The sequence below is a fragment of the Chamaea fasciata genome, unplaced genomic scaffold, assembly GCF_029207755.1.
Source record: "Chamaea fasciata isolate MVZ Bird 193981 ecotype frontalis unplaced genomic scaffold, bChaFas1.0.hap1 SCAF_3, whole genome shotgun sequence".
NCBI lineage: Eukaryota > Metazoa > Chordata > Aves > Passeriformes > Sylviidae > Chamaea > Chamaea fasciata.
The window spans coordinates 90693554-90705208 of record NW_027094088.1 but is presented as its reverse complement, the minus strand read 5'-3'; positions in this window follow the sequence as shown (position 1 = coordinate 90705208).

Sequence of the window (11655 nt, the reverse complement as noted above, 5' to 3'; positions counted from 1 at the left end):
TAAAAGGTTATATTATTCACCAAGAAAATTATAAAAGATATGTTATTCACGAGGAAAATTATGTGAGCCTTCTAATATATGAGACTGAGGTGTGATGAATATGCTTGCATTAAGTGATTTAAGAGGCTAATTTTGTGTTTTGAAATGGTTACTAAGCAGATGTTATTGCTGTTTGTTCATGTGCAGCTATTAAAATAGCACCTGTTTCAGCAAAGAATGGGTGAGTAGTTGCTTTTTCTTCATTCTGTATAGTGTTTTTGGTAGTCCAAGGCTCTATGTTTTTATAATTTAGTTTTATTGTCCTTGTAATTATCATATAATGACATTAGTTGGAATAACTAGTTTATTGCTGTGAAATTGTCCTTTACTAATTGTATTAGTAACTTGACTAAAAGAATAAGGTGTGCACCTATACAGTCCTTTTTCCCAAGAGTTTACTGAAGGAGTTGAGAAAAGTTCACTTATAAAAATCAAAGTGAGGCTAGAAAAGGTGACAGAAACATCATTCTTAGAGCTGTAGATCTCTTGTATGCATTGAATTAAAGACAGCAGAGTGCACACTTTCATGTAGAGAAGATGCTGAGGTGATCAGATGTTACACTGATTTGTCTCAGTCTGATTGGAGATTAGCATCAGTTAAACCTTTTGTGTAAAGAGACGATATAATTCAGCACCCCGAGCAAGGGACCAGTGAGTAGACATTGTCCAGCTGCTGGTTCAGCTCCTGAGTCACTCGACAGCCCCGAGCTAAGCTGGCCAGGATATAAAAAAGTGTGGTGTTTACATGAGGTTCTTTAATGGAAGAGAACAATAGAGTCTGTTTTGTTTGGGGTTTTTAAATTCAAAAGAATTCCCTTGGAATGTGTGCCAGGGTATTCGGAAACTTTTGTTGTCTTTAAAATGGCTGAAGTAGTGAGGTGTGTCACCATTTTTTCTATGGTCCAATATGAGGAAAACATAAGAGCTGCTATGCATTTGTGAAATTTGGATTTCAGAAATTACTGTTACCTATGCTACTTAGTATTACTAACACCTGTAGAGAAATCAAAGATTTCCATTTGTTTGTTGCTCAGTCTGGATTCAAGCTTTGTCCTTTATGCTAAGACTAGCAGCTTGCTTATTAACATAACTTGCATAATTGTTTGCTTAAAGGGAACAGTTAATACCTTTGCCTTGCCTCTGGCCTGTCCAGAGTCTAGTTCCTGAGTCCTTAAAATAACTGTTGGAGCCAGAAGTCCTATGTAATACTGACTGAAACAAAGGATTGGGAAGAGAAACAAGACACTGTTATTGAATGGAACTTCTGAGGATACATAAAAGTGACATTCTCTCTTAGCTAAAACTGTTTTCAGCTCTGGTAGCGTAGCCCATTTGAAAGGTGCATCGTGCTGGTGTGTACCTATCATTCAAGGCAGTAACAGAGAGGTGTTTACAGTACAGAGCAACTCTATGGAACAGATGTTCAGAGTATGAACAGAAAAAAAAGCATGGAGCAGGACTGCTTCTGAAGACAACATTCCTGCCTCTTTTGGGATTGGCATCCTTCCTTGGCAACTGCAAGGTTTTTGACATATTTTGAAGATACTTGTAGGATGTTTATTAATTTAGCCTCAGAATGCTCTATGAGAGACAGCTGGATATGCTTCAGAGGTAAGGAAACTAAGACTATTAAATCCTGCCAAATTCAATACTTCTTCAGTGTGAAAGGCCAAGATGACTAGACATCTTTTCCACACATTCTATTTCTGAAGGAATGAATTTCCCCTTACGTACAAGCGCCATGACCCCTACGTTTCCATACTAAATTCACACACTAAGTAAATGTCTTTGAATTAGTTCTACTTCCATGAGGGTAAGAGTTTGCTAAAGTTGCTAAAACAAAAGTTCTGCCTGGTTTAGTTTGCAAACTTCTTTTTTTAAAAAGGAATTTGCCTGCTTGATTTTTACCTCTTTTTAAATTTTATTTTATTCCCAAGGTAGTGCTGCCCCTGCAGGTTGTTGTGGCTTAGTACTAAACAAGAGCTTTGGGATGCAGCTTCCTGTGTTTCCCGGGGCGGTGTGCACTGTTGCTGTTGTGCTGTGAGGTGGCTTGCCACAGTGTGAAGCTTTCCTTTGTACTTCATAAACTAAGTATATTTATTTTCCCCTACAACTTAAAGTTTCAGAACATTCCAGAAGAAATAGAGGAAATGAACCAAGCAATCGTTAAACATTACATTTAGTCTGGACAACATTCATCCCCTGATGTTTCTGCACTAGGAAGACATTCCAATAACGTAACTGAATGGGAATAAATAGAAGGGCCAGTTCTTAGAACGGATTTTAATTATCTGAATCACAGAATCATGGCTTCCAAATGGGATCTGAGGCAGCTAAGATGAGAAGTTATATGATAAAGGATGATGCAGTGAAAAGAAGTGCCACTTGAATAGTGTACATTCCCAAAGCAGGGGTCATCATTTCAGTCCCTGCCCTGCTCTGAACGTTTCTGTTCAGTGTAAGTTTGCTGGGGCAAGGTTGGTGGCCCCAGCCACGGCCGAGGAGACATGCTTTTGGGGGTTTTGGACATCCTGCCCTGCAGTATGTGCAAGTAATCTATTTGTTACAGAACAGCTTTAAATAGGAATAACAAATATCTCCCCAGAACCCCTGTAAAACTGGTGAACATGGATATGAATGGAGTGCGTCAATGAGAGCAGAGAGGTGAACCCATGAGCCAAAGGTGTCTATCTCCACCAAAGTTTGATGTTGCATCACCTGCTGTCTTTGGGGAGCAAAAAGGAGCAATCCTTTCTCATATTTTTAAGAGGATACTGCAGGGGTTTCTTCCTGCAAGAAGCGTTCGGGCAGCTTCTTTCTATCTACGCTGGTAAGAAATTTGGTTTAGGTCCAGTACTTCAGACCTCAGAGTTTGTTAACCTGGGATGATCAGTTAAAGTATTTTATAGGGGCATTAAGTTTTATTAGCTCTTAGTTGCATATTTCAAGAAAAAAAAACCCTACAAAATATTTTTTTCTCCTTTTTCCCTAGAACCCATTTTCTGTTGCCTCTTGACTCAAACAGTGCTCACACAAAGAGCTGATTTTTGCTTTCAAGACAACTTGAGAAGCAGGCCCCTCGGGGTTAGAAAATAGGATTCAGTGGCTTAGCATAGAGTAAAATACACAAATGTCTTCATATAAAGGAAAACTGACAAAAGTGTATGAAAGTAATAATCAGTTACAAACAGTTTTCATTAAGAGTATATATATCAGGGCCTTGAGGGGTTTTTTTACTAGCTGATTTATCCCAATGGGTGTAGCCTACCCACACCTCACTGATTTGGGGGGGTGGGAAGGTAGTGGTGGAGAGGATACGGAAGGCAAATATTGTTCCTATTATGCAACCTTCAAGAAGACCCTTGACGTTCAGGGTACTTATCAAAACTTCTGTACTTTGAATCAATGCAAAGGTCTTTAATTTGTTTTGGATGATTTGGCATCTGACTTAAATGATAAACATTAATGTAGTGGGTTACATCTGTTCTCCCTGTAAATTTAATCACAAAAATATTGAGAAAGAAAATACTGAGTACCCTTACACTTGCCTTGAGTACACATATTAGCAATTGACAGTGTCTAGACACATGGTGATCTGGCAAATAAAGTCTGAGAAAAATAAACTTACAGATATTAAAGTCAGCCACACTTCCCAGTGGTAGTAGAAGGGGAAGATGGGGGGGAGGGGGGGGGCTAACATAGCTGCCAGCAATTTTATTTGAAATCTGCTCCCTCTTTAAAAAGTGTGCCTTTTTAAACATTTCACATAAAACCCCACCAAAGTCTGTAGAACCTGAAAAACTACCACAAAAAATAATCTGATGATGAGTATTTGTCTGGGTGTGTGCAACACAGTGGATCAAGTTTTTCTTCTTTCTTCTTGAAGGACTTAAATTAGAGTCTTTTATGAGACCATAATAATACAGTGTATTGTCAGCATGTCATTACTAACATCCACAGGAATTTTAAAAAATAACAATGAAGCACACTGTTATCAACCGGTGATCGCGGAGCTTCAGCACAGCAGCATTCCTGATCATCTTGTCCTAAAACTGCAGTTCAGCTTCTCTTCAGGCCTTGAAGATGGTTTGCTGTAGAAAAATTGTAACCTAAACCAAGCTTAAACTTAGGGCACCTGAACAGAGAAAAGGTTACCCCAGGTTTACAGTAAGCCTAAGTTAAGGTTTTCCAAAAGACCTAACAGAACAATCCACTCTGCCCTCAGCTCTGCACGGGGTTGTTGTGATCCCAGTTCAGGACCCAGCACTTGGCCTTGTTGACCCTCAGACTACTGGCCTTGGGCCATCAATTCACCCTGTCCAGATCCCTCTGTAGAGCCTTTTATACAGTTCTCTAACAACGTGAATGTTGTAGTGGTTTCACATTTGCTAAGTTCTGTTTCTCAGATTAGTGTAGTAGCTTTGACTCCAGAATCGATGTTATGTAGTCATTTTGTCATGCCTGACAGATTACACCACAAACTTTTGAGCTTGCTGACCAATTTTGAAATAAATTTGACAGATAGACCAAAGCTTCAGTTGCACCAAGTTCTGATGATGAAAGTAGGCAATAGGAGAAAGGGACACATTTCTGGTATCTCCATGAGAAAGCCTGCTATACAGCATCTATTTTCAGGTTTTATTTATATCATCACAAATGATCTTTATAATACTTTAATACAGTTCAATTACTAGAACCCAAAGAATTCACAAGAGAGAGCCTGGCAGAGGAAGCCAATCCCAGCTTGACAATTTCTGCCAAGATTTTAATCAGCTAGGAAAAATTTTGCATGAGCTTTTAAAAGTGAAATTAAACTTTGAGACTAAGTGTGGAAGACCATAAATCCGCTCAGTGAAATGACAAGAGGGAGGGAGGAGGCTCTCTATAGTTAAGGACACCAGGTTTCCAGTATGAAGGAGTGATCCAGCTTGGAGAAGAGTAGCTATGAATTTTTTGAGGGGGTGTGGGTGGCCAAGAAAAGCCCACTGACAAGGTTAAAAAGATCTGCTTAAAAGAACTTTAAGTTTCTTGCTGAATAATGCGGTTTTTTTCTCTTACAAGAATAGGGCTTTCAAGAGACCAACCAAGTGTTTTTAAAAATACTGAAGCATTCCGTTGGTGGGCACCTAGAAAGGACCTTCTGAGAAAGCATTAGTTTTACAGGAAAGAGCAAACCAAACCTTTTTTCATGGGGTCAGGCAAGATCTGTGTGGAGAGTCTGCAACCTCCCCAAGCTGCCAAGGCCACTCCAGCCTGGCTGCTATGTGTTGTGGAGCAGCGCTCTCCTCCTGCTGCCAGGGCTGGGAGCTGGTGCTTTGGCTCTGGGACTCACTGCCATGCTGCAGGAAGGACACAGACATGCTTGGGAGTGGTCTCCTTGTGCAAATCATGGCTATGAAGATTAGTTTCATCGGGCTGAAGGCTGGAACCTTTCTTTCTTACATTTGTCAGTAATAAAGGTATTAACGGTGAATCTTAACAGTGAATTTAACAAGTGAGGCAAACTCCTCTGGTCCCCAAGGAAGGGCTCCACAAGGCACTGGGAGGGAGCACGACTAAGCTGTAAATAATTCAGGATCTTTGCAGGAGCATTTTCTGGACATTCACAAGAGTTTTATTACTATTGCAATGAAATACTCAGAGTAAGTGCTTCAGTTAGGTTAGAGCAAGTCAAGTAACACCAGAAACCCTGCTGAAGTACCTACCCAACTATTATTAACTATTGAGTTATAAAACAATAAAACCCCAGAAAACACCTTGCTTGAACTGGAGGAAGAAACGGCCCTCTGCCCATTCCCAGTGGGACATTGTGTGTTGAGCAAGAGGAAGAGAGGAGAGTAGGTTACCAGCAGTCCAGTAACCTGCTGGGTGATGCTCTTCAGGCGAGCTTTGTGTGTTTCACTTCTTTGATCTGTCACTCTCTGTAGTGCCGGTGGTGTGATGGTCTGTGCCGGTAATCCTGCACTCTTCCACGAATCCTACATCAGCAGGGAGCTGCCATACCTGCTCTGCTGGCTGAGGCTTTCCACTAGCTGTCTGCCTTGGAGCACCAAGCACTAACTCATCTGTGCAAAGAGGAACAGGTTTTGGTTTTAATTTCTCCAGCGGTGGCTCTTGGCATGTGTTTGGGGCTTCTGGAAAGGTCTGTCCTTCTTGGTGGGGTGATAAAATGCATTAAAGTGCAGGAAAATCAGGGCAGGATTACAGTCTGACCTAGTTTTCTCCTGTGCATACAAAGACCAATATCATTGACTTCAGTGGAGTAAACTGTCAAGACACCATCCATTTACTTTTTATTTTAACTCACTTTGGCCAATGTCTGTTCATCCTGTATTCCCATCCCAAGACCAGATATTGATTCTTTTTTCTCCTGCTCTCTTCCTGCCCCTACATTTTCCTCCAAGTGCAGCAGTCAGAGAGTCTCTAGTCATGCCATGTGTACCCCCTTGTCCTACTGTCTCCAGCCTCTCAGGCAGGGAATCCCACTCCTCTCTGTGGGGAATCAGGGAAGTCTATAGGTAATGAACATGAACTAGACCTTCTCTGCCCTGAAATGTACTGCTGCTTTTGCTGTCAGCTTGGAGGGCCCTGCCCCCAGGGATCCTGCTCTGCCCACAGCCACTGCTGGTCTGCACTGAAGATAAGGGTTGTTACCTCCTGTCCTTGCTGTGACTTGAGCAGAGAAACTCTGGATGTTTGGCAAACAGCTTTTCATGACACCTAATGTCTACACTATCCACAGACATTAGACTTGTCACAGCTGTTCTTGTAGCTGTCATTACTCATTGCTGTAGATGCCAGAGTCCAGTATAAGGATGCCACCACCTCACCTTGCCACTCACAGGTGCCAGAGGAGAGGCTGCAGACACGAGGTCAGCAACGTGTCCTTGTGCCTCCACTCCTCACCTGGTGTTTGGGGCAGAAGGCCCCACCAACTGGTCCATGCCATATCCTGGCAGGGACATTCTGCTGGTGACGAAGGAGTGAGGGACCTGATCCTGCCCCAGGAAATTGCTCTCTCAAGAAGCAAAAAAGAGCTGGATATCCAGTTGCCATGTGGCTTTGACCTTTGCTTAACAGTTTCCACCAGGCACAGAAAGCACTGAGCAAAGAGGACACTCTCGTGCTGTGGTTTGTATTATTTATGACCATCTGTCTTCAGAAGAACAAATAGATTGGGCAACCACTGGAAACAATTCTTAAGACACATCACTGATTGTACAATTGCCAAAGGATGTGAAGTAAATCTTGACACAACTGATTTGGAAAAATGAAAAACAGTCATCTGAGATTCCCCCTCCAAGACAGCTCTGCTTCCTCCCTTACTAACTGGAAACATCAGAAAGCTCAGAGTGAAAAGCTGGCCAAAGACCTCCCTCGCTTGCCCTGTCCTCTAAGAGATCATCTTACATTGCTCACCGAAATCAAATAATCCAACAAGGAGAGCAAAGCATGCTTGTGGCAATCATTTTGCTGATGCTGCTGTCTTCAGGGCCACAAAGGCAGTTTCCTGCTGTCCCAGGGTGTCTTTCCTATGCCAGATTTCAGATGGCTTTCCGGATATGTCACACTGCACATGGCTAATTCAAACAGAAACATCCGGAGACTGCAGCTCTCTGGTATGAAAAGAGCTACGGCTGATCCTAAGTGTTAACAGAATCACAAAATAGCAGAGGTTTCAGACCACCTCACTGTCCACTTAACAATCCTTCATCAGCTTGTGTGTGAGGATGTTTTGGAAGACTATGCTGAAAAGAAGGCTAACAACAAGATTAAAAAAATATCCACTGCTTTCTGCTCATCCACCAAGCCAGTCCTCTCACTGTAGACTGCTCTGAGCTTGGTTAAGTACAACTTCCCTTTCCTAAATCCATGCTGACTGGCCTTAATCTTTTCATTTTAGACACTTTTTAGTCTTCCATGTGCTTGCAAAGAGTCATGAAGAGGATTTTTTTCATCACCTTTGCACATTTCAAGGTGTAGCTGGGCTGTGTGTAGTTTCCCAGATCCCCCTTGTTCTCCGTGAAGACAAAAATTGCATTGCTTTCTTCTAGTCTTCAGACTCTCCCAATCACCATGACATTTCAATGATTATTCAGAGTGACCTCACAATAACACCTGCCAGCTTCCTCTGTGCTCATGGGTGCATCCCATCAGGGCCCATGGACTTATGTATGTTGCGTTTATTTCAGTGTTCCCTAACCTTTTTCCCCTGCATTGATGGTGAGTCCTCCTTGCTTCAGGAGATGAACAATGTCGGGGAAGTTCACCTTGCAAAAGACAAAAACCCCTTAGTGCCTGGGGACTGCAGCAGCTCAGGGAGGAAGAGGATTTATACGGCATGGGGACCCAGGAGAGGCAGAGGAGGATATAACAGATGCAATCAGTAATCAAAGCAGAGCATGAATAGCAATTGGAATTGCATATCTAAACACCAGAAGCAGTTGAACCTGACTCGTGCTAACTATGCTGACTGATCCTGATCCAGGACAGCGCCTTTTCCTGGCCACATCCCTGCTGACATCCACCACAGGGGTCACTTCTACATATTGCTTGCAATGAAGTAACACACTGACTTCTTGACCATAATTATTAAAAAGCTCCAAAATACTACCCTGAGAGAAAGCAGAGCAAAATTGCCAGGCGTACCAGACACACAGATTACTAAATATTCCAGAGACCAAAAGGAAAGAAAAGCTCTCCGCAATGAATTGGGGCGTATCCCCTAAAGCTTCCTCAGCTGGAGTGTTTTCCACCACCAGAAGTTCGACAACCTTGTTTCATTTAAAAATATAGAGAATGCATTTAGGACCATATTGTAGAAAATAAGTCCATAGCCCTGCCAATCTCCCCAGGGGCAGAAGCTTTGTACAAGGGGTTGAAAAGGAAAATATGTCTTTGCTCAGTCTGACCTGCAATTCTTTTCACATGCAGAGGCAGAGGTCCTGGGGAGAGGAAGGCCAGAAGAAACAGAATGTATGTTCCCAGGACTGGAGAGATGTGGGTCAAATCCCTGATCTGCTTTCTCATTGCCCCTTTGGTGTGACTGATACAAAAACATTACCCTTTCTCAATTTGATGTTCTCAGGATAAATACACTAATAAATTCAGGTGTGCAGTTGCTGCCTTGTACTATTTAGGTAGTTCTTTATCATTGTATGTCTATTTCACCTTTAAATGCTGCATGAGCCAAAATCCTCCAAACATAAAAGTTACGTTTCTAAAAGATACAGCCCAGCTAATGTAGGGTTCTAAGGAACATTACAGTGCTCTGATGGCCTCAAAAGAGCCCTTATATATAAAAATACTTGTTTCAGAGCAGGCACAGAGATTGCTCCCAAAGAATTAGCTCTTAGATACTGAGGTCAGAGCTTTTAGAGCTAAGACCTCGGAAATGTAGTGTAGATCATCCATGCCATGTATGGGGATTTGTGTTAACTTTGGCAGTAGCTACGGCCACCAGAAAGAGCAATAAGCCAGAACAAACAATTTTGCCTGAGTTATCATCCACAACCTGACCTCCTTGCATTTCTGCTGACTTCCTAATGCTTTGCTGCACTTGGGCCTTGCAGAAAACAATTTTCTGCAGAAGAGAACAAGGTTGCAGGGTTACCTATGGGGGGATCCTCACAGATCAACTGGTGTTTCTTCATGAAGCTAATCTGAATAACCTGACCGTTCATTATATTTTCTTAAATATAAGATCAGAGGATCATGCATCCAGTATTCTTTCACCTCTGTTCTCCCTCTCTACTATGCCCTCATGACACTCCACCTAGAGTGCTGCATCCAGGTCTGGGGCTCCCAGCACAGGAAAGATGGACTTGTTGGAATGAGTCCATAGGAGGCCACTAAGTTGATCACAGAGCTGGAAGCCCTTTTCTATGAAGACAGGCTCACAGAGTTGGGGCTGTTCAGCCTGGGGCAGAGGAAGCTCTGGGATGACATTATAGCACCTTCCAGTACCTAGAGGGGGCCTGCATGAGGCTCTAAGTAACCTGCTCTAGTGGAAGGTGTCCTGGCTGATGGCAGTGGAGTTTGGAGCTAAATAATCTTTAAGGTCCCTTCCAACACAAACGATTCTATGATTCTACTATTCTTATCACTGCCCAGCTGGGCACAGTACCTTAGAGCTGGTTAAAAGAGGCTTAAAGCAATGATACATATATGTTTCTTTTCACATATCCCAAACACATTGAAAAATTAACTTTTGTGAAGGTCAGAGATGGGATCTGTATCTTTGTATTTCAAGCCAAACAGAGATAAATTTGGTGCTATATAGACCCACCATGCTGAATGTACCTAAAGTGGAGGGAGTTGCTGCCAGCACAGAAGTTCCTTCAAGAGCTTGAAAATGTCAAAATGACCCTGGCAGGTTATAAATCTGGAAAGGCTTTCTGTGTTTAACCTTAGAAAAATCGTAAAGGTTTAATTTCCTCACTTTAAAAAATGAATAACCTGTCCTCTTTGATCCTGAAAAGTATTTCTGTTGGAAACAGGCTGGGCATGATAAATGCTGCATGAACAGGGGCTGGGAGTCCCCCCAAACTGTGGGACAGTCCTGCTTGTGCAGGATTACAAGCACGGAAGCTGCAAGAAGGCATGGCTCTTCTATGGCAGGGAGCTACTGAGGGGAACTGAGATACTGAGGGGAGCTGAGATCAGAGGAATAGGTTTCATTTTGGAAACCTTTTGATTCAGACTCAAAGGCAAACCAAGAAAAAGGCTCTTCCTTCTCAGACGGGGGAAAGGTTGGTAGTAATTATCTTCTAGGGAGGTTTGGTTGTAATGGACCTTAGGAAGTCTGTGAAACTTAATAACTAGATGCTACCCATCTTAAAATCTTGAAGAAATGGTTGATTTGCAGGAAAGAATATCAGATGAGTGAAAAAACGCTAACAGCTGGAATTGGAACAGAGAAGCCATGGAACAGGATTGGTTATCAAATCCCCTTTGCTGGAAGTTTCTAAAGATAGAGGAAGTGGTTGGTGAGCATAAGGGGAATTGATAGAACTTTGGTGTGGAAACAATTACCAAGGAGCCTCCCAGCCACACATCTGAATGGCACTACTGCTGAGAGGTGACGCTAGCAGCATTGCAGTTGAGAGGCAAGGAATTCAGAGGGGAGACAAGATGAGACAGAGCCAGAGGGCTGTGGCAGGGGCCATGCCCGGTGCGGCCCCTCACCTGTGTGGCCGGTTTGAGGAATCCCAGCTATGGGATACCAGCCCCAGGGGCCTTGCCTGTCCCTAATCCTGCAGCTCACCTCCTGAAGCACAAGTGTCCATGGCTCCTAATAATTTCTATTTTTCTGTCTTAGAGGTTGTTACAAATGTTGACCAAAGTTTCCTTGAGTTAATGATCTGAAAAATCATAAAACATGCCAAGTTTGGAATTAGTGTGGGAGTAACTGACTAAAAAAAAGTTTGGTGAGTTGACCTTCATGTACAATAGTACACTGTTAGTTTGTGATCTACAGTTAGATTTTTTTCCACTTAAAACAAATCACTGTGCATGCCGTTTCACAAATTCCAATAAACATTTTGAAACACTCTATAAGTACAATTCATTCTTGTCTTGTAAATGTCTCTGAACTACACCTGTCACCATGAGAGT